This window comes from Carassius gibelio, chromosome A14, assembly GCF_023724105.1.
Source record: "Carassius gibelio isolate Cgi1373 ecotype wild population from Czech Republic chromosome A14, carGib1.2-hapl.c, whole genome shotgun sequence".
Taxonomy (NCBI): Eukaryota; Metazoa; Chordata; class Actinopteri; order Cypriniformes; family Cyprinidae; genus Carassius; species Carassius gibelio.
Window position 1 is genome coordinate 14,710,740 of NC_068384.1, and position 20,131 is coordinate 14,730,870.

A 20,131-nucleotide genomic window follows, 5' to 3' on the forward strand; every position below is an offset into this window, starting at 1 on the left:
TATAGGACTTGAGCCCAATGGAGAATATGCAACACTTACTGCTTGATTGTTGCAATGAACCAAAAGTTAAAAATAGCAAATAGCATGTGCTCTGGGACTGGAATCAATAACGACCAATTAAAGGTTTTCATCAGGGTAAATGGTGAGGCATTTTACAACCCTGACAATCAGGAATAACAAGTACCAGATTCCATCATATCAGACTGGCAGAAAAGGAGAACACAAACAAATAATCCTGCATCCTGGAAGTTTATCTCTTCCCTTCCACGAAAGCCAACAATCCTCTTCTTTGTCCGCATGCCAAGCTCTTCATAAATGACATAATCTTCGGTAGCGAGCATATTGGGTCATTTGGAGAAACAGACATGACACATCAGCGGCTGAGTGAGCAGTCTATACCCAGATTACTGCAGCATGCTGGAAACAAACACTCACTTCACGTTCTTTGATATGTCGCAGCACATTCGCACACTGATCACAGCAGAGTGTGTGCACAAACAAGCTGGGTGCTTGACATGGCAGAACCAGTCTCAATCAGATTACAGATTTCTTCAAATGAAATGGGCATAATTTCTCAAGTGAACAGAATAGATACAAGAGAATATTTCTAGGGGCCGAATGCTTTGACACGCAGATTTTGCCAAATTATTCTAAAGTCAGCCTCATTAAGGACCAAAACAGATGAGGTCACATTCATGCTGAAATAAGTCACAAATGTTAGACTAGTTTTTACACTAATTTAAAGCAGTACTCAAGAAGTGCATGTGCTTCTGATATTAGAATTATTTTCATGGGGGAATAAAAATATGCCTACAAAATGAGAACAACTTGTATCTAGTTTCAGCTGGATTTTTTATTTTTTTATTTTCTTAAGTAGCAGGGAAGAGGACAGGGCATGTCCCAGTAAAGTAACAACATCTCGTTGAAATCGCTGAAAATGTGATAAGACAAAATATCTTTCTTTTGCCACACTTAAAACACTTTTTTTATGTAACACTTTGTTTGTGCAAAACCTGGTGATCCATGTATTTTGTTAGTTTGGATAATGTCCATGTTATATCATAATGAGCACCAGTATTGATGAAGCTAGTCTGAATCTGTATTCACAAGTATTGACTTGACTAGTATTGTCAATATCAACTGTTTTTACGATATATTTTTTCTTCATGTAAATGCGTCTTCGGTGAGCATAAAACTCTTTCTGCTTGTTTGCAGGTCTAAATCGAGATTTTCAATGTGGTCTCAGACCTCACTGTATATATGCAGATGTTTAGTGTTGTTTATGCTTCAGAGATGTGGGAAATAAATGTCTTAGCCTCTCATCTTTTTTTCCTCGCCTTAAACAACTTGCTAAATGCATACCATCTCATCATCGGTCTCTCTGAATCTGATATTTCACTCCCATTAGCATTCCCGCTCTCTTACCACATTAGTATGGAGCCACTAAAGGACTGCATTAATACAATTTCAGAAATAAAATGTATGGAACATCCTTGACTTGCAGTTTGTGACGCCATGCAATCAATAAGAACAAAATTATAGTGCAGTAGAGTGAGAGATTTTAATCTAATAAATATCTAGATATCGTACAGTGGATTAGTTTTAGACTGTTTCATACCCCTAGTGTTCTTCATGAAATATGGATAAGGCAGGGAGAGGATTATGAAAAAATAAAGGCATTTTCCCAAACCTCCCTCCATAAGATGGAGATAAAAACAGGGAGATAATGGGCAGCTAAAGGATTTCTCCATGCAATTCTGCAGCAGATGAAGAACAGCTCCTCGTCCCCCAGTTTGGCCCCCCTGGCACGATAACTTTCAGCAGTGACAGGGTACTTCCTCAAGAGACTCTGCCTTCCTCTCTCTGGGGCATATCTCATGGTCACTCCTGCTTTTAGAAGCTTTTATAGGAGGAGAAACACACATACACACACACACACACACACACACACACAAAAATGCAAATATGCGAGCATCATTTACATACAGGAAGATTATAAAGGTGACACTGATACAGCACTGATACAGTGCAATCCTTCCCAAGTCCTTGGACAAGCTGTTTTCTGTGTGCTTGTTTCACAGCTACAGGCAAGTTAACTTTTAGAAGTAGTTAGCTCTACTACAAGCTACAGTTGTAGGAAAAGAAAATCATCATAGAAAAACAATTCTTAAAACTGTAGTTATATATCAAATATTAATAGTACAATAAATTAAATTATATTATATTCATATGTTCATATATGTTATATATAATATATCATTGGGATACTACGATAGTCTTTGTTAATGTTTTAGATTAGATTTTATTTTTATATCTTCTGCTTTCATGTTAATTTTAGTCAAAAGTTTAGTAATTGTGTTGTGTGTTTTGTAATTTGAATTATTCTTATTTTTACTGTTATTTTTTTAAATGTGTCTATATATTTTTTCTTAATAGTTATATATATATATATATATATATATATATATATATATATATATATATATATATATATATATATATATATATATATATACACACACACAAATGAACTGACATTTAAATACTGCTACACAAAATAAAATAATAAAAAATAATAATAATAATTTATATAACTGATCACAAAATGTAGTAATGAACATAATGTTTTTATCAAATATCCTGCTATTCAAAGACCTAAAATGAATTAGTGAATTATTTTGGGAATATCAGTTTTGAGAATTATCTGAATGAACGATCCAGTAGAATAAATAAAACTAAATATGATACAGGACAGTTTAATTACTGTTCAGCTTTAATAAAACATTTCAAATACAATATGAAATGGAAAACAGCAATGAAGACTGCTGTTGCTGCGTCCAAATGAGCTCCAAACCAGAAAATTGAATTAATATTGAAGCTACTTTTATTTAATTAGTTTCTACATCAGTAAATCAGAAAAAGGAAGAGTGTTCAGAGCACGTAAACGCATCAAAAAGAAACCCAACTGGAACAATAGTCAAACTCTCAGACAAAATGTTCACAAATTAATCTTAAGCACATAAAACAGAATTTGACTTATGGGTAGTCCCTCAAAAATAATTATCTTTGGCTAAAAATTCTCTATTATCCTGTAAAATGGATTAAAAGCAATGAATCAATGAACATCTTTGTCTGTTAATGCCGTTTAATAGCACAGATAAGAAACAGTGATTACAATTAGATGTAATTGTCTCAAGCAAAATACAGCTGGCGACGGAGATCAATAGGGAGGGTTTTAAAGGGACGCCTGATAGGGAGAAAGATAATAACAGTAATCAGTCTGTCATTATACAGATAATTCGGACCTCAAGGTCTCCACTGTGCATCTTGAAATATTAATAAGTTTTCTTGAAATTGCAGTCAGGGTAATTTTATTTAATACCTCAAAACAGTGCACTGTAAACAAGCCTGCTGGGTGGGTCACATGACTCAACTGGGTACGAAAAAAATGAAGCACATACTTTCAGATTCATATGCCACATACTGCTTAACTGCTGGCTTATCTTCGCAAGGTAAATGTGCTCAAATGGCGACAAGAACAATTAAGTTTAGCATAACTAGTATATCGCCTCATCTTCTCCTAATATTTGTCAAACCACGTCATCTCAGTGATAAAGCGGTCAGTGCTACACGGTCACCCCTAAATCTGTGATTTAACAGCTGAGGGGCTTCACTTCTCATTGCTAAAGTGTGTTCTCCAAACAAAGCCTCCTGGCCATCCCAATCAGTGCATCTGTTTAATTGTTTCTGCACATTTCAAATATATCAACTGACTGCACTACTGAAATGATCCAAACTGTTGTTTACCCTACAATGATTTCATACAACCAAATTGCATTATCCATTCTCCGCTGATAGCTGTGGAAAGCTATGAAGGGAAAGTCAGAAATGATAAATTCAGATATGAAGTTTGTTAACGCAAACATTTGGTCACCCAAACAGCTTGACGTTCAAGAGCAGCAGCAAAACAACACAAGAAAAACTCTCCAAATGGACTGGGCTCCATTATTTCACCTCATCACTATGTATACTGTTATTTTCGAGATGTACTCAGTTAACTCTACTGTAATGGATCTCATTTAGCAAAGCAGAGAGGCAGTTCTCCAGGGTTCTGCTGTTCAGTTCGGAGTCACACTCTATAATGTCTGGGACATTGTCCATACATACCAATATAATAGCTGCCCACCAATCAATACCCTGGTTCAATAATGCCAAGTCAACAGGGGTATGCATGTAGACAGACCAGGTTGTACCTGGTTTTTAAGGAATACAAAATATTTGCAAATTTATGCCACATTCAGGAGCTATAATTGGTGTTTTGAAAAGCAATATTTATCTTCTTACTAAATTATTATCATGGTAACAATAAAAAATCCTGGAAAACATTATAATAAATAATATTTAAACTCCAAATCATCAATATTGAATGATTTCTGAAGGATCTGCATTTTTTTGTCTCTAGTTTCTCATTTTCCTCTTGACAATACCCCATACTGTAGATTCTCTCAAGTCAAGTTTGCTGGCCAGTCAAGCATACCAACACCATGGTCATTTAACCAACTTTTGGTGCTTTTGGCAGTGTGGGCAGGTGCCAAATCCTGCTGGAAAATAAAAATCAGCATCTTCGAAATCTGGTCAGCAGAAGGAAGCATGAAGTGCTCCAAAATTCCTTGGTAAACGGGAGCAGTGATTTTGGTTGTCAAAAAACACAATGGACCAACACCAGCAGATGACATTGCACCCCAAATCATCACAGACTGGAAACTTAACTCTGCACTTCAAGAGGACTTTGGACCACTGGGAAAGAGTCCAGTTCTTCTTTTCCTAGGTAAGACGCCTGTGACGTTGTCTGTGGTTCAGGAGAGGCTTAACAAGAGGTATATGACTACTGTAGCCAAATTCCTTGACACGTCTGTATGCCTCAGCCTCAGTCCATTCCTTGTGAAGGTCACTCAAATTCTAGAATTGATTTTGCTTGACAATCTGCATAAGCCTGGGTTTCTATCAGTTTGGTCATGCATCTTTTTCTTCCACACTTTTTCCTTCCACTCAACTTTCTGTTAACATGCTTGGATACAGCACTCTTTGAACAGGCAGCTTCTTTGGCAATGAATGTTTGTGGCTTAACCTCCTTGTGAAGGGTGTCAATGATTGTCTTCTGGACAACTGTCAGTTCAGCAGTATTCCCCATGATTGTTTAGCCTAGTGAACCAAACTGAGAGACCATTTTGAAGGTTCAGGAAACCTTTGCTGGTGTTTTGAGTTAATCAGCTGACGTCACCATATTCTAATTAGTTTCAATAATTAATTGTTTTTTGTTCAATGTGAGCCAAAATCATCACAGTTAAAAGAACCAAAGACTTAAACTACCTCAGTCTGTGTGCACTGAATTTATTTAAAACACAAGTTTCACAAATTTTTACACAACATTCTAATTTATTGAGATACACTTGTAAACTGAGATACACTTGTAAATAGCAAATACTCAAAAATGTTATGTAATGTTACTCAGTTATGTATGGTTAAGGACTACAACAACAAACAAACAAAAAAAAACTCAAAAATGCTAATGCTTTCTAAACACCTCAGAGTTACCAATCAGAGAATTCTGAAAGGACATCTAATAGACAAAATAATAAATTTTTTACCATTGTATCCAGTGTATAAGGAAAACAATATAGAGGGATTGAACAATATAGATGGGCAGTTTCATCTAAAATGAATGAAATTTTGTTTCCATGGACAACGAGTAACCACTTCTTAGACTGAGCTGAAGTGCTGGAACTGAATTGCTAAGCTGATGTAAAGGCGTGAATCACACAGAACAGTCCACATGACTCTGTGCTAAATGCAAACACTGAGGAGCTCAGCAGAATCAAAGTGCTGATAGATTGAGAGCTTTACAGCAAATAAAAAAGGGGTTATCAGAGGCTGAAAGGAGTTGTGCATGCATAAACAGCACTTCTGACCTCAGTTTATTCACTGCTGTCAGTTGCTTAGCACAAGGAAACGTCCTTAATGAAATGCACATTGCAAATTCTGCCTGCTCTATTTCTCCAGCTGCAATTCAGAGTCTCATAAACACACTGCAATGTTTTGAACACATCCATTTCATTTCTACTGATTTATATTAGCTCACATCTGTTTAATGAGTCTCAGGTAGGTGGAGAGAGAATGATCTTGCTTGATGACCAGCAGTAAAGAAATATAATGGCCATAGATATATGCTATCTTCTGTTTGTCATTGCAAATCATTCTCCAATCAGAGCACTACTTTTTTTTCTCCTCTCTTTTACTCATTCTGCATGTCTCTCACCTTCTCTGTCTGAATCTTTTTTGCCAGCATTATAATTAAACACTCTAATGCCCCATCAAGGAAAAGTTAATAGCTACTTTTGTTATTATTATTATTATTATTATTATTATTATTATTATTATTGTAAACTGGAGCCCTTCTATGGTTCAATATTTGGGAGGATTAATCATGCTACTTTGTTTCCTTGCACATAAGCACCTGTTTACAAGTCACATCCAAAATCTCCCGCATTTAAGCTCCCTAGTATTGTTTAAATACTTTACCCTTTACAGAGACAACATAAAAAAAAAATCCATCTATTACCTCTTCAATATACCAAACTGCCTTTTGGAAATAAATAATGACACAAACCAAAGCTCCTTTAGGCTATTTGGTGGATTCAGACAAACAGAAATGAACAACTACACTGAGAATTGGAAACATATTAAATGGATAAACTGATGAGAAATGAGAATCAAGGAGAAGAGAAGCTTTGTGTGATTTCAGTAGGCACAACACATTCCTGGATCAACAACACTGTTGGTCTTGGAAAAACATTTGTGTGAACCAAACAGATTTCAGGTTAAGGTTTAGGGTTCAGCCCTAATCATTCCCCCTGGTTTTAGATGTACAGTATTAAACAAATGCATTGTTTGTTTGACAGGACCAAAACAAGATATTGATCCAAGAGCTTTTTTCTGTTTCAGCACCATGGACAGCACATTTGTACAAAAACCCTGAAAAATAACACTTAGGAGCAGCCCATAATTTGTATATAAAAACCACAAGCTAACATTAAACTTATGGAAGCATTTATGGAAGCGTTCACTAATTCTGCAGCTGACAAATCCCTCAAAAGACTTTGCAAACCCTGTAAGCTGAAGGTTCTGTAGATGGCGGCATGAGATGAGGAAATGAGTGGCAGCATAGTTTACTGATTACACGCCTGACATATCTTCAGGGCAGATGTTTTCACAGCCTCCCCCAGATCCATTCAGCTGCTTTGCCACATTGCAAAAGTTAATAAAAATAAAAAACACAGAGGCATAATTTGGATGTTTCCAAAATTGAGTCAACTAGAGAGCGTTGTTTGTTCTGATGAGTTTGAATGACAGGTGTCCAAACAATATGTGCAACCTTCTTGAGTGCAGAAGCAGAGTTTGCAGAGTTGCAAATGTTTTCTAGTTGCTACTGATGTAGGCAATCAACTGCAACTAAGGTTGTAAGATCAGTTTTAAACATGGTCAACCCTAATGGAGGATTTCAGGAGTGACCATCCACTTTGTAAGCAGGCTTTGTACCACAACTGTTTCCCGATCATTTGCTTCATAGGCATTTAAAATAAAACTCTTCAGCAAAGACTTCTGAGGTTTTTTTTACCACACCAACCAGCTTGTATCATAAAATTGCAAAGAAGCATTTGAAAAGGACAAAAGTACAAGACAAGATGCATATCTGTTATTCAAACTTAAATTTCTGAAAAAAAAAAAAAAAGTCAAGAACAACTTTGAATGATGACTTGAAAACATTTTAAAAGTTTCATAAGCCTTAAAGACAATACAAAAATGTCAGATATGTGCATTCAATTTATATGTACTTCTTTATATTTAATAAAGTTATGGACAATTTCCAAAATAGTAATTCTGGTTAAAATTTCCAAAATGACATTTCTAGTAAACTCCACTTCAACTTCCTTTAAGGTGTGGCAAATTCAACTCAAATTCACACTCGTAAATTGAAAGGTAGGCGGTTCTTACATTTCGAATTTGCCCCGATGTCACTCATTATATATATATATATATATTGTTTGAGAGTGCAGAGACAGACTCCATTGGGTCATTAATGTTGACTCATATTGATTTGTAGCTTAGACAGAGGCATATACCAACAATTACCAACCTTTGTCTTGAAAGGTTTATATTTCAGCACTGAAATCAATTTCCATGTGGAGACAATGAATGGGATTTTTACTTCTGGAATCCCTCTGCTGCACTCTATAAATTAAATATCTCTTAAAAATGTGAAAAAAAAAAATCCTCTACTGAAGGCAATATAACATTTGCTTTTAATGTAACATATGAAGGGTACTTGTTTCACCTACTACTCAATATTTGTCACAAGTCGGTCAGGCTCACCAATCACCAACTCGCTCTTACCTTCTGTCCCAGTATTCCGTGTGTTACAATATTCAAAATACAATGCGGTAAACTACAATTTCAAAAATTGGTTCAATTTAATGAGTATGAATTTAAGTTTAATAAGAAACATCTAATAGGGAACTGAATTGGAATTTACTTGAAATGGCATTTTGGACATTTTAGGGATTTTAACCACTAATATCTTTTTGGAATTGGTTCATACAGTAAATTAATTAATTTCTTAAGCATCTCTTAAAGGATACCAGTAATTCTCTACTCATGGCAACATAACATTTTTATGTAAAGTTATACTTGCTTCTTCTATTAAAACTCTATATCCAAAATGTATATATGCATACATAAATATTACATTCTTAATGTATATATGTCTATATCCAAACCATTTAAGAATGGTTTGTTTGATTCTTTTTTTGGCAAGTGAATTTTTTTTTTCATATGAGTGGTCTAAATCATACACAAACACATACAAAACTTTGAAAACACAACTAGCCTGGGCTTTGGATCAGCATCTTTCTTTTGTATTAGTGTTTGTTTCCATTTCTGCCCTCTGGACTTTTATGGCCTTGCTAAGGTCAGTTGTCTGTAACAGTTTTGGAAATTTATTCATCTGGGGATTAATTTCCTCTGAATGTTAGTGTGTTAACAGTGATTCATTATTAACGTTCTTTTCACTCTCTCTCTCTCATGAATTATTGCAAGCACAGACAGTGAGCAACCTGAACACTGTCTACACATATCAGAAATGAATTCACGAGTTCATGCTTACATATAATTAGTTGAGGTATGGTATGTGTATTTGACGTGCTGTCCGGGGAAGGGCTCCGAGCTCGGGAATGGCCTGAACCTAGAGTACCCCCCAAAAGCAAATGTACAAGAGAACAGCCGCAAGATTAAGAACGCCCCTCAAAATAGCATTGAGTACTGGTGGGGGCTGATTTTATTTTTCTGGGAAGTAATCTTATTGGCAGACCGGAAAAGCCTACGTACTCCAGTGGGAGTGACTTAAGCGTTGGAACGGTAGGCCCTACCGGTTAGAGGCGCCCAGTCGGTAGGGCTCAAGCCAATGCTCAATGGGAGCTCATAGCGTTGGAACGTTGAGTCCTACCAGCCGATGAGGAGGAGCAGCGTGGTTGTATTGACTCAGAGACGGGGCACAATTTGGCACCCGCGTCCAGACCTTTGGAAACTCCATGTCTGGAGGTTCTAGGTGACCTATTTCAAGAGGTAGTGAACACCATCACTTTGGCAAGAGCACCATCTACGAGACACGCTTATGCCTTGAAGTGGAACCTGTTCATCGAGTGGTGTTCTTCTCGCAGAGAAGACCCCCGAAGATGCACGATTGCGGTCATGCTTTCCTTTTCGCAGCAAGGGCTGGAGTGAAGGCTGTCTCTCTCCACCCTCAAAGTCCAGGTTGCTGCGTACCATGACCCTGTGAATGGAAAGTCTTTGGGTATGCATGACCTTGTCCGCAACTTTTCGTGCCCTCCTGGGACCCAGAGAGAAGGGAAACTGCTCTTTTGTCAAGCATTTGGGTATCGTCGGCCGTGGACATCGCACGACCCAGGGAACAAATGAAAATCACATTTAAAATGCAGATTACACAGAAATGTAAATTTCTCTTCCAGGTGCACTGCTTTATTACAGGCCTGCCTGTCAAGATGACAAATTACATGATTTAGCTCTCAGTCAAACCGGTTGGTCAAAAGGGTTGAAGCATTTTAAGTTTTGAACCCCTGAAATGAAACGAAAAGTCCTAAAATTCAGCGGAAACTGTATCGGCCGTTTTAAAATCATTACAGTGAACAATTCCCCTCAAGTAACTTTCTCAAGAGCACAGTAATGATTAAGTTATGTTTCTCTCTCTCTCTCTCTCTCTCTCTCTCTATATATATATATATATATATATATATATATAGTACAAATTAACTAATTATTCATAACAGGGTCAATTTGACTACAGCACAACATACTGCATGCATTTATTCAAAGGCTGTCAAACTATTAAATCTTTTTAAGTACATGACATGATGACTAACTGATCAAAATAATCAAAGTTAATTACATGTATACATATTTACAAATAAAAGCCCCAGACATTATTATAGCATATGAAAACATTAAATAGGCATAATGAGGCCTAGTTTAAATGTCAGGGGTATAAATAAATGCTTTTAATTTTAATGGGTAATTAATAATAATAATTATAATTGTATCAATAAACATGTAAAATTGACAGCCCAAGTTGTTTCAGTTTACAGGTGCCGCACACCCACTCAGACCAGATTTGAGCTCCAACAAGTGTTGTCACACACTAGTTACCTAAATTGCAACTTTAGCTGGATGTTGCAGAATGTTGCATGAATAGATATGTTGCACATAACAAGCAGGCGTGACATGGCATTTGAGGATTTCCAAAGCAGGAAGCCTGACAGTTTTGTCTATGTCTTGTCCATTGTGTCAGGATGTTTCTGGATTGAGGCTCCTTAATGATATACCAGAGCACCTTACGTCAGTTTTATTAGACATACAGTATTGGTGACAACAACATTACAATATATAAAAAAGATCCCCTAAAAAAAAAAAAATACAGGATGTTTCAAAAATAATTACAAATCAAGAATTATGTTTGTTTACTCAGGTGAGAACAAAACACAAGATGGGAAAAATGCATATTGAACGCAATCTCGGTGGGCAACATAGCTTGTTACGCTTAATTAATTTCACTAATATTTGTCATGTGCAACCAGCCTGAAGAGTTATGAACTCATCATTTACATACTCAGAAATCATTGATCAGAACAACTACATTGATTTGCGCCATTAAATAAGCGACGCTACACCCACGCTCATTGACAGCAGAATCAGTCATGTCAAAGATGGCTTCATTAGAGCTACAACCATTTGCATACGGAAGAACGATCATAATGTGAAATGAAATATGAGCTAACAGAACCAACATTGCAATGCACCACTGATTTCTTCCCTCTTGTAGTAAATCAGAGGACATTTATGAACACATTATGATACCTTGATGAGGTAAAACAAAGGACCCCTAAAAAGGCCACATCAATTTACGAAGCTAACCCAGACTAACCTGCAAGCCAAAGGAACAAAGGCTATCTTAACTTGGAATGTAAAGACACAGAAAGAGTGTGATGTTCATAGATTTTCTTTTTAAGGAAATATCACTCTCAGGGGGACGCCACAGCTCAGGCTTTGGATTTGAAGACCCAAACGGTGATAATTGAAAGCGACAGCAGGTTAAGTACAATGAATGACTTGATAACAACAATCATAACCCTGTAATCATCTCAGCAAGGTTCGCTCAACTTCCTAGGTAAACAAAATTACCCGACTGACACCCAGCATCTTGTTTCTTTGCCTGTATTAGCCATTGATCATGATTCACTCAGTGAAGCCCACAAACAAGAGAATTGCGATAGAACCGGGAGTGGTTTGTCCTATATTTGTGCTGGAGGGAGCAACAGTGGGAGGCATTCGCTGATGCCTTGCTCCATGACCTCAGGGATGGCCAGAGCCACTAACGGACACCCCCTGCCCCACTTTCCATCCTCCTGATGTTCAGCGCAGTGTGGAAGACTGTGAGTGATTGTAGGACTAAGTGGTTTGCCTGAATGCATGTGGCTATGAGTGGACAGAACTGCTTTATGTTATTGATGCTTTATGTGCCACTTACACATTTTGTTTTGAATATTTATCTGATGACTTGTGCACATACAATGTTAAACTTTCCAACAGATGAGAACATTTCTTAATACAGCATTTTTTATTCCATTTTAACAAGTATACTGCCCACATTTTAAGTAATTTAACAAACATTTCATGATCAAAAGTTAAACATTTAGAAGCAAACAAAATCCATATTTCATTTCCATTATAGGCTAATAAGTGGGCTGTAACAAAGTTGCTACTGTGGTAGTACTTTGTACTTGTCCTTTTACTTAAGTAATTTTGAAAATGAATAGGCCTACTTATAATTTTACTGGAGTAATATTTTATTGGGGTATCTATACTTTTAATCAAGTACTTGATTTGTGGGACACAGCTTGATTATTATAGTGATTTTTTGTATATCGTATAACTGTTTAGTATTAGTTATTTCATAGTTATTTTTTTTTAACATTAACTAGTAGATAAATAATAGTAGTTCTTCAGGAGGTATCACAGAATATATTAGTTACTGATTAGCTGATTAATTAATTACAGAAAAAAAAAATTCCCGCATTTTTAATAACTTATTTTTGCACCGCGGAACGTTTCTCACTGGATTTGTTTCGGCGGACCGATTATACTGAAGCACCAACTAGCGTTCGCTGCTTCGCATATCACCATAGACAGTAAGCATATCACTACTGTCTATGATATCACTGCAGCACATCGAGCCTCAAGTATCACCTCAACGCAAAACATATAGCAGCTAGCGTGGACTTTACACTTTATGTTGAACTATATATTATTTTGTTGGTGCAACAGTTTATGTTGAACTCTTTATTGTTTTGGCCAAGGTTATTGAAAGTTGGATTTAGTATGTTATGGCCTCTGAAGCAACAGAGAGATGTTTTCTAATAGTCAGTGTTTCCAATGTTCTGAATGTAATTGACAGTATTGTGTTTTACTTAAAAAACTCTTTACAGAAGGTTCCAGCATCTATAAGCTTCCTGATTTTCTGAAATGTACTATTTCTAAATTGTTTCTAAATATGCTATTGCTACACTTCATGGCAAAAATTGCACTGGTCTGCTAGACTTGGTTGAACAAAATTAAACAATATTTTGTTGCTTAAGCTTTTGTATTCAGTCATTATTCAATGGTATACTATAAATCCATGTGAAAAAAAAATTACTTCTCACTGTTCTCAGGTCAAATATTTATATGCGATTAAAATGCGATTAATTTCGATTAATTAATTACAAAGCCTCTAATTAGTTAGATTATTTTTTTTAATCGAGTCCCGGCCCTAATTATAATCATGAGAGAAAGATAGTCTGTACCAATTTTTCCCGGAAAAACACGACCGGCTGGAGGCGTGACGTGTGGGCGGAGCTAAAGAATCACGAGCGCCAGTAGGTTTTTTCGTTGAGAGCGTTTGGAAGCTGCGACACCGTGAGGACAAAACCAACCAAAACAAACCATGGCTAACAGTCAGATTCAGCGTATATTTATGATCCAGAATCAGATCCAGAGGCTGAAATTTAACAAGAGCAGCATCAGCAACAACGTCTCTATGTGGTATGTACTGAAACTGTATATATTTGCTTAGCGGTTTTTGGAAAATGACTAAGTTCCACTTTGTCGTCTTTTTTTTTTTTAAGCTGTACAAGTGGAAAGTGCAGTTTGATGACAACATCGCATGTTGTTTACTTGATGTGCTTACGCGCCGATAGCTAAGTTAACAACACAGAGATATTTGAAGCAGTTTTACTCACCGCCTGTGGTTCCAACACACGATCGTGACCCTTTTTCGTTGGGACTGCATTATCCTTAAGAAATAAACGATGTGCAAATCCGGCGTCAAACTGGGCCTTGTTTGTAAAACAAGCATCTTCGAAATGCAGGGAACAAACAAAAACACTTGCACAACTCCGTTGATGCTCTGTAAAAATAAACTCCATCCACTGGTCCCTTAATGCTGTTTTTTTTTTTTTTTTTTGGTAATCTGTGCTGGGTTGTCTTGCCCTGGCAACCAAAAACACACTTCTTTTGTGACATTTCGCGACGCTCTCGTTCTGATCAGTGAATGTCTCTGCTCTCTCTGCTCTGCTATACGGGAGCGCGCGCTCTGCCGGGAGAAGTGCCCTTAGGACCCATATAAGGATATTCCGCTCCATCTAACGTCACACAGAGCCATACTCGAAAAAAAACTTTCCGAAACTTGTGACTAACCGGAAGAGGTATTTTTGAAACAAAAATACTCTTTCAAACGTACAACTTAATTTTTGAAACTTTGTCCATGTTTAGCATGGGAATCCAACTCTTTAACAGTGTAAAAAACTCAGTATGCATGAAATAGCATTTCACCCCCCCCTTTAAGTTTAATGAGTTTAAGAGAATGAAAATATGAAATCCCAAGTTTACGGCAATACGTGAAATTGCATAGACATCCATCAATCACTTAATTAACCCTCACATTTAGTTCGTCAATGAGGTTAAACTTTATATTAAATGCAGCAGTTAAGCTAGAATCTGGAGGTAAGTTACTTGTGTTAAGTGTGTAAAGGGGTTTGATTTGGTTTGTTTTCATAATTCCTTTGTTTACGTTCAAGTTCTTCTGCGACAGAACTGTTTGTGTCTATTATGAAATAACTCATGCTCAGAAACTGCATCTTGGTTTTGCAGGGTACAGTGTCACAAACAGAATGAGACGATTCACAAAAAAAAAAAAAAGTGAATGAAATATAGGCGAAAGTATATATGAATTCTGGCACTCTCTCCTGATGACTCGTAACGCACTCTGACGCACCTGTCAGCTGATGGAGGCGAAACTTATAACGATCGCCTTTTTCTTTTTTCTTTTTCAACTGTTTTTATATATGTGAGAGTGTGTTTTATATTGAATGTGAATGTATCTGCATGATTACCATCTGTTTGAGTGCAAATCAGCACAAATCAGCTCGCTATCACTGTGTAATCACGGCTATCAAAGTGAACGCTTCTATATGAATAGAGAAAAACCATGTCACAGTTATCTGTGTGTAAAGACGCTGCGCATCACAAATCAGTGAATGAATGTTCGAATTGAGGTAAACTTTTTTTCACCTGCTCAGGCAGTAGGGAGCAATGAACAATGGGAACACAGTTCATGCACGGAGCTCACTTTTAGTGAGCTGATTATCTGAATCAGGTTTGTTAACAAAGAGAGATGTGCAAAATATGCAGAGCAGTGGGGTGCGAGGATTGGAATTGAGAACGGCTGCATTAGAAGGACTTTAAAAGATTCCCACACACTCAAACACTTCACAGGTGATTGTTTAGCATGTAATGATTCCTATAGTCTCTGTGTTCCTGCCTGTGGCCTTGCCTTGCCTTGCCTTTGTGTATTTTGGATCTTGGACTGTTAATCTAGTTTTTATGACTGTTTTCCGGCCTGCCCTGACCATTGCCTGTTTACGGATTCCTCTTTGTCTTTGCTTGGAATATTACTGTTTGCTGGTCCTAAACCCTGCCTGTCTGACCACGTTTACTTATAAAGCCTGCATTTGGATCCTCAACTCTATTGTCACAATGCCTCCATCATTACAAGAGTAATCATTATCAAAACAAGCACACCTATAAACATTTGTAAATAAAATCAGGAGCATTTTTAATATCATATTAGTTGCTTATTCTATTCCATAAAAAGCTATGAAGTATGTGGTTTTTTTATGTACAGTGTTTGTCCAAATATTTTACTCATATATTAAAGGAACACTTTCATGTGTGTGGTCTAAGGTTCCTGTTCATTTAATTCATTTAATCTTAATAGTTCAAGAACAATCACACTGGGATAGATGAAAAATGATTAGTCTACAGATACATGTTTATTTCAGTTCTTGCACTCAAATGATAATTAATAAGCTACAGAACAACAACGTCTGGGAAACTCATGAATATTTATGTACACTCCGCCCACTGAAACTGAAGATCTCATAACACTGGAAAGTAGTAAAGACCCAGACAATAATGGTGTATGTGTTAGCCAAACACTAAAACATAAAAACATAAAACATGAGTTAGCCAGAGAGCTGTACGTATACACAACACAGCATACAAAACAAGTGTGCCCCTTTGAACGTCACTGCTTAAATCCACTTTTGGTTTGATCTAGGTGCCCACGGACCACAATTTCAACCAAGGGGGACATCCTTCCAGAATGTGATCGTGCCCTTGTACCTGTAACTGCATAAAACTACATATTTTGTGCACCCAACAGAACATTAGAGCAACAATTATTAATTGTACTTACAGGCTGAGATTAAGAGGAATAAACTGGTCTAAACAAATGAGTTTAACTTGGATGTGTCACCATTCCCAGCTCCAAATTCCAATAGCATGCAACATTTCAATGATCGTCAATAGAAAAAGACACTGAAAAATAAAAACAAACAGATACATGTTTAGTGTTTTTAACAGATAAAAACTAAGTGCTTGCAGGGGAATCAGCCTACAAACGGTTCACCTACAGTTCTCTGCATATTAACGTTGGCTAAAAGATAGTATTTTAACACTGAAAAAAACAATTACACACTTCACCTCTAACAGCTTATATACAAGTTAACAAGTACTTCTGGGCAAAATTTGCATGACTCACAGATAAACGTCTGTAGTTGAAAACATTGCTGCAGGAATTATACAAATATTCTTGTGCAAAGCTACTCTGAATGTAGTGACCTATCTTTCCAGCCTGCTGTAACTTTGAGAATGTGTCTGTACATGCAGTGTTGACTCAAGCAACAGGGAAAAAGGAATTACAAGTTCACATCCCCTGGCAGTGTACCTTGGCCCTGTTAAGAAAGAACATGCACCACTCCACTTCCCATAACATCAGATCTAGGCTGTACTGCTTTTACGGGATGTTTACTCCTCAGGGGCTCAGATTCATCCTCTTTGGGTTCAGATCACCTCTCTGTTTTACACTTTCTCTTTTCTTTTTCTCACTCCCTCTGTTCTAACACTACCTACCATATGCATTACTGACCCGAAAATGGGTTTCCATCAACATGTACTCTACAAGGGTACTTTAATGAATAGCAAGGACCTCAGTTGATTAATACATAAGAGGTGTAAGAGCTGTAGACTTAAATGCAAGCTACACTTGGTAAACTTGACCTTGTGAAATGGCATCCATTTAGAAAAAACATTCAACCTAAACATGGCATACAAAATTTAGTTTTGCTTTTTGTATTTATTTTTTCTCAAATAACCTAAAAGTGCAGCAAACGTCTGAGACTAATGAGATGTATCATACTGGACAGCTAACTTAAGATGACCCAAGTTACTCTGTAAGACTCACCCTATGTACTACATATTAAGTAATGAGTGTAATCTTGCGCATGAATGCGCTTTTGGTGAAGACCCTGGATGTGTCCTGTCTTGACAGGAACACCTGCCTGCCATTGTGAAACAGATAATTTCACAGATGATAAATAAATAATGAATGTTGTGATCATTTTTACAGGGGCTCAATCAGGGGCAAATGCCACGGACGTTTTTCACACTGCAGCTTGGATAGGCCACATAAAAACATGGCAAAACTGCTTACCAGACATCCCAAGATAAATGGTGTTGCTCATGGGAGAACAGAACTTGTCAAAGGGTGTTTGTAAAAAGACTTCTTTACCATTTCAGCCTTAACATATGATGCATTATCTAAGCAAATGTGAGAAAGCTGCACACAAAGAATTTGGAAAATACAACTGTGATTACTATTCAGATATGAATCTTTGATAATAAATTAGATTCATCTAAACAGTACTGTAATACAACTGCCTTAATGTGGAGACAGCTTCATATTTTCCCTATCTGAAATTGAAAATATATATATAAAATATAAAATATATTGTCAAATAAATACATATAATATAATATAATATAATATAATATAACATAATATAATATAATATAATATAATATAATATAATATAATATAATATAATATAATATAAATGTTTTAAAATATTAGCAATATGTATAGTATAACATTATGTGTTTATTATCATATGTGGTGATCAAAAGTTTGGAATAATTCAGATTTTTAAATGTTTTTGGAAAAAAAAAGCATATTAGAATGATTTCTGAAGGATCTTGTAAAACAGAAATAATGGCTTCTGAAAATTCAGCTTTACAGTAAAGGATACAGCAAAAATATTTATGTATTTATATTTCACAGTATTATTATTTACAACATATTTACAACTGTTTTCACTGTAGTTATTTTTATCAAATAAATGTTATATTATGTCATATCATATTGTATTAGTCATGTCATATTATAATAAAAAATGAGACTCATTAAATAATTGTTATAATGTGACATTAAACATATTACTTTGTACCTGATGTTCCTGATGCAATAAATGGACACTACGGTTTGTTTTGGCATTTCTCGTAGCACAGCATGTAAGTCTAAACAATAAATTGCTCAGAATTGTAAGGATGATTCAGAGACCCTGTGATCACTCTGCAAACTCACTCACAGAAAAGCATTTCAATTAAGCATTGTGCTAGGTAACAATCTGCCTAAATCTCAGTTTGGAGCTGGACTCAAGAGGAAGAAAAGAGACAAATCCTGCAGTTTGGAGACCAAATTAACATCATTGCCACCCAGAAATTCTTCCTCTGACCATCCCAGCCTCCCTTTCTTCGGCCAAAATGGGTCTCCATTGAAAACATTCTGTTGTTATTTACAGTCAGGGGAATCAATTAAAGCCCCAGCAGTTTATTCACCAGCCCAGCGAGAGCCGTCTACGATGGGCTCTCCAGTGACAGAGAACAGTTAACATTATAACTCATTTCCTGTGGAGCCACAAAGGGCCTCCTGGTGACACAATGACTTCTGAGTGCTTTCTAGAGCTCTCTGAAAGAAACAGGAAATGTGTTAAAAGGACATAATAGGTGCAATGCAGCAGGAGGGTTAACAGAACCTTGTACAAGCAACTATTTGTTGGATCCATAACCCTTGGTGCCCAATTTGGCTATCTTCAGCTATGCTTTTAAGAAAAAGTTCACCCAAAAATGAAAATGATGTCAGTTTCTCATTGTCATGGCATTCCAAACCCTTATGACTGACTATTTCTATGGAACACAAAAGAAGCTTCCACAAGTTTCAGCCTGTCCCTAACACAAAGCTATCATAAGGCATCAACAGACTGCAAATGTAGCAAACAAGTTACATTGTTTTTATTATTTATTTATTTATTTTGTCTTAGGTAGGAATCAGTTATGCTCACCAAGGCTGCTTTTGCTTGATCAAAAACAGTAAAAACAGTTATTTTGTGAAAATATTATTAGAATTTAAATTAAAATGTCATTTATTTCCGTGATGCAAAGCTGAATTTTAGTTTGCTGCTTAAGACATATTTCTCAATAGATAATTAGAAAGTTCGAAAGAACAGCATTTAACTGAAATAGAAATCTTCTAAAACAGTATTAATGTAGCCACTTTTAATCAATGTATTGCATCCATGCTGAATAAAAGTTTTAATTTCTTAAAAAGAAAATAATAATAATATAAAATTATAATTTACTATCCCAAATTTTGAACAACATTTCACATTATGCAATAATAAATGTTTAAATGTAATTAATGTTCTCATTGATAAACAGGTAATATGGATTTTAAACAGCATTCGAGTATGATGATGATTTTTGGGTGAACTATTCTTTAAATAAGAATCTAGCTTTTCTTTTTTATAAACCTGAACCGAATTAATTCTGTTCAGAGAGGGTGATTTATTAATCAAAAAGCAGCAAGAAAAATGTAGCTTGAAATAGCTAATATTCATATTGGAAAGCCAAAAAGATTCAGTGTTCTGTGTGTATGCCTGAAAACTACTGTGGCCTTTATGATATGCATTATCTATAAAATGTCCAGTCAGATAACCTAAGGAGACTAACTAACACTGTGAGATCAGTGATCGTGTTATCTATCACCTGAAATAAATGCTTGCATTTGGGG